This window comes from Micropterus salmoides, unplaced genomic scaffold, assembly GCF_014851395.1.
Source record: "Micropterus salmoides isolate LMB-PRFRI ecotype aquatic unplaced genomic scaffold, ASM1485139v1 Ms_hic_scaffold_1, whole genome shotgun sequence".
NCBI classification, from domain to species: domain Eukaryota; kingdom Metazoa; phylum Chordata; class Actinopteri; order Centrarchiformes; family Centrarchidae; genus Micropterus; species Micropterus salmoides.
This window is the reverse complement of record NW_024040040.1, coordinates 13,493,314-13,498,339: the sequence shown is the minus strand read 5'-3', so window position 1 is coordinate 13,498,339 and position 5,026 is coordinate 13,493,314.

Here is a 5,026-nt window from a genome sequence, read left to right as displayed (position 1 = left end):
CTCTTGCTTAAGAAATCTCTATCGAATTGAAGGGAGTTGTTTACTGTGACGCCGTTTTCATACAAAACACAAGCGTCATTCTTGCGTTGTATGTGTGTTTAAAGAAAGATTTAACACTCCAGGGCGGGGGGGGGGGCACTTGGGTTAACTGTTCAGCTGATCGTGGGCATGTAGAAGTGTGTGAGAGGAGTGAATATGGAAACGCATGGATGTTGTGTCAGCAGTTTGCTTAACAACAAAAGCAGAGTGTGTGTATTGGCTGAAGGTCGGGCAGCAGTGCAGCTGTTGCGTCTGTCACTCATCAAACAGGTGGCTCTCAATCCTCAGTGTGTTTAGAGCAGAGTGTGAGAAAGTGTGAGTGAGCCTGAGGTTTCGAACTATGAGGCAGTTTCTTCTTATTTCTTTCCCCAGGATTCCAGGTGCTTTGACACATTAGACACAACACTTATGGTTTCTGCCAGAAATCTTCCATTCCTTCATCCAACAAATTCCTGCTACAGTATATCAATGTGTATAGATGCTGTAAATGTAGCTCAGAATCAGACTAAAATTACTTTTAGTACCACTTTGTAATAAGACACCTTTAAAAGAAGCGTTGTAGTTTGTTAATAATTATTCACTAATGCTTTGTTCATCAGATATAAGAAATGAGTACAGTTGGTTTGGATGCCGAGTATATTATTATCTAATAAACCATCAAGTCTGCAGTTGCAGTTGTTAGTCATTAATAAAGAGTCATGGGTTTTTAACTTTCTAATAAGCCATCAATTCTGAACAAATGGTAATATTGATAAAAATAATACATTGTCCCCTTTATTTGATCGAAAGAGTTTAGTAGAGTTGAAACAATTTATTAACAAAAACTGACCTGATTTAATATCTATTTTCATAATCAATGCTAAAGTGATTTTTGATTTTCAATGTAAACAAACAAGATATAACATGTTAATGACATTCTACTTTTGGAGAGGACTAGGTTAGGTGCTTCCTCGTTTCCAATCTTTATGCTAAGCTAAGCTAATCAACTCCCATGGCTAGCTTAAGACAAAGATATGAGTGTGGTATTGATCTTTTTATCTACCTCGATTAAAGCTCACAAAATATCAAACTTTTCCATTAACTTTTTAACCTTTTGTATAGCATCACAACCTAAACACTTTATAAAGGATGTCTTATTAGAAAAATTGTTGCAAATTTTTGCATTTCATTGTTTTTGATAACACAAAGCTGTTAGCCCACCATTTGTGTAATAGTACAGGTGGCTACTGACAGCTGGTAATGTTTAAAGACCCCCAATGATGTAAAGAAAATTGAGCAGCACCCTCAGACTGTTCACCCCTTTCCCCTCCCCCAGTTGTACATTACAGAGGCCTCTGCCAAAACAGAGCAAAACCCCCTTTATGTTCAGATTATCTAAGGACTGTTTGATCGTTCTGCTTCTCAGTGAAGATGAATGCTTTTTCCTGCATTTAACAGCAGACCAACTGTATCAGGCACCATCAGGAGACAGCAGAAGATTGAGCAAAGCCTCTGGCCAGAGAAGTTAGCCGCGGTGCAGCTGTTGCTCCTACTCAAGCATCCTACGAGCACCACAGCCCCCAACACACACTGACAATGTGTGAGACACACCCAAGGACATATGCCTCAGCCTTAGAGCCAGTCGCACCACCAGCACAAATTGAGATATTTGAATCCCTGCCCTGAATTCCTCGCTGCTGTAGTGCTTTGGAGATGTTGTGCTTGTCACGCTGCAACTCAAACATGATTAAATTTGAATAGCAACTAATGGAATGGAATAATGCATTCCTAGAAATTAATAAATAATGTGTTTTTGTTCTCAATTTGATTTAGAAGAGCAATATTTTTGCCTGTTAACAGTGAATTCACCCCAGTGGTTCCTTCACTTCATTTTATAGTGGAAGGACTGACTGAAAGCAGTCGAAATGTTTGAAGTATTGAGACAGAGTCTTAATGTTGGCCAATCCAGTGTCCAGTCTTAACCCTTGCTTAATCAATAGTAATTAACTGGGGAATCATTGATCTGCAGGACTCGACCTGCTGATTAGTGGACGACACCCGCTCTACCTCTAAGGCAAGACATCTTTATTTATATAGAACGATTCATACATGAGGCAGACTCACTGTGCTTCACATAAAAACATGTTTTAGATATATAAAGAATGCATACAATGACATTTAAGAAAGAATAAAATAAAAACAAGACATTTGATCATTTAAAAATAATTAAATCAAAATGTATGATTGAAAGCGTAGTGAAAGTTTGTTTGACACTTCTACTATCCCCCTGGTTTGTCATCATGCCGCGACAATTACTTGACGCATATCCTCACTCAGCATAATACGAGGTTTGTATTCTAGCAGAAGGCAGTAGTGAACATAAATATTTTTAGTCTGCTTTTAAAAGTAGTCAGAGCAAGTCTCAAATATTCTGGAAGTTTATTCCAGTTTATTTGCTGCCCAGTAGCTAAAGGCTGCTTCTCCTGACTCTGGGGACAGTTAACAGACCTGAGGGTTGTAGAGGGTTCATATTGTAAAAACATTTCAGTGTATTTTGGCCCTATACCATGTATATATACCCTATATACATCTTGTTTTCAACATAGGAGTTGTCTCTAGGCTTATTGTGCAACTACTGTCACTTGTCAGTTTCCCTTTACACTTCCTTTTTTGTGATTGTCCATCGGTTAATATTACAGTAACACTTTAATAGGCACCCTTTATAACATTATTTATTGTTATAAATTCTTTATAAATTGCTACATTGGTAGAACAGGTTTTGGGTTTGCCAGGTTGTGAAAAAATAGTTTTGCTGGTGTTGGTTTAGACATCTGGTAATAATTCTGTCATAAATGTTGGTAATAAATGGATTTTGGTCTAGATTTTTGCAACCCTTTTCCAGAAAGTACCATTCATTTATCAGATTGTAGCAGGGCTATTTCTCCCACTTTTACCTCACTTCCTCTTTTCCGCTTAGCTGTAATTTTCAATAAAAGGAAAACGCCAACACCATAACAAGACAGTCTACCCCAGAGGTTTTCAAAGTGGGAGGCGGGCCTCCCCAGGGGGGCTCCAAACTGTTTCAGGTGAGGCTCGGTAAATGGAAGTGAAACATTATTTATTTATTTATTTATTAATTACATTTGTTATCATAAGGATATCACGTAGAATTGGCTCAATGTGTGTGATTTGGTTAAAGAGAGTGTTCAGAGATATAGTTTGGGGAATTTTAGTGTCTTTCCCACTTTGAAAGAGTCAGAAACTAATAAATTCCTTAGGATTTAATGTATTCAATGTAGTCTGAAGTTGAAGTTGTCTCATCGGGCATTCTTTAAATACCCCGCATAACAAACACTGGTATAGCTGTACTCCAGCAGTGTGTGTGTGACAAAACTGCTACTGTCTCCAAAACATCCTTCAACTGGTAGATATTTGGTCTGACTTCCTATTCAAGGTAAGTGTAGTGCTCCATCCTACTTTGTGTTATACCTCTGTTTTTATCTTTGTATTAATATAGTCACCTGTAACTTCCAGGTACAGATAACCCCAGCATTGAGTCTTTGGAGTTGAAGGAGACAGGATTGTCTCCCACCTATGGAGGTGGGTGTTGTTGGGTGTTTTATTGCCAACCTAAATCTTGTATCAGTTTTAACCAAAAATGATAACGTTTCTTTATGATGTTAGGTGTCCAGTGAGATGGCATTTTAGCTGCACCATATTTGGCAGGTGTGACCACAGTAGAGGTAGGATGAAACAATTCAGTACTCTATTTGGACACCACCAAGGAAATTTCATGGTACTTTTGTGGTATTTTTCATTTCAGTTTGTGTCTTGTGAGAATGTGTCTTTTTCAGTCCTTAAAATGTTCCAACGCCATTTGGTTCGCTGTGCACTTCCGTGCATTTAAGGAGGTAGTGATTGTGTGTGCATTTAAGTGAACACGTGGTGTAACAGAAAGATATAAAGTCTAGCCCTTCGACAGTCTGTTTTATTCATTATAGCCATCTTTGTAGTTGTGTAGGAGTAATTCATCTTTTCTTTCCTGTTGTTCCAGAGCCAGCATTGCATTTTTGGATCAAAGTCTTTTGGCTTTTTTAAATTTGAGTAGCCTTTTTAACACATTTTGGTACAATTGAACACCAAACCAGGACTCTGTCTTATTTCCATTACACCTAGTCTTGGGTGGGAATTTTCATAACATGGCAACCTGAAAGTTGTTTTTATTAATGCCTTCTTACTGATCTATAATAGTGGCCAGCCGATATGGGCTTTTGAGTTGCTGATGCGGATATTTAGAGAGCAGGGTGGCCGATAATGCCAATATCACAACAAAGAAAAGTGCTTTATAATTCTATTATTCCATGCAGAGTACAGTCTAATATACATGTTGTATTAGATGTCATTTTAATAATTAATGAAATAAAAATATATACATTGGGTTCTGCTGTAGATTTCAGAACCTGACTGCTGCTTAAGGGAGAGTGGGGTACAGTTTGCCAGAAGTGACATCATTCAACTGCCATGCTGATTATCTCACAATGCCAGATATTGACCAGATGATCAGTCTATCACTAATATATAAATTTGTAGTAGGCCTAAATGATTTGTTAATTATTCATAAAGCCATTAGTTTAAACTCATAATACCTATAAAGGGTTCCTTTTTAACAAGCATTACCATAATAGCTTTTACATGGATTTATATTCCCACAAGACTTAAAGGAAGAAACTAATATTTCCATTAACTTGTAGTAGATCATTCCTTAAATGATTAGAAACAGGGACACGGGCTGTCTGTCTGTGGGGACCTGGATTTAAATGTTCCATATGTGACTCAAGTAAATATCTGGGCTTTAAAAACTTTGGGGCCAAACCGGGTCCAACTTGGCTATGGTATGATGTGTGCCACACCTTGTTGCCAAACCCAGTTGACTCCCGTTATGTGGACATTTGGTAGTGCAGTGCGCGTCTTGGACACGGCGCTGCGCTCTCGGCGGTCCTCCTCTGCT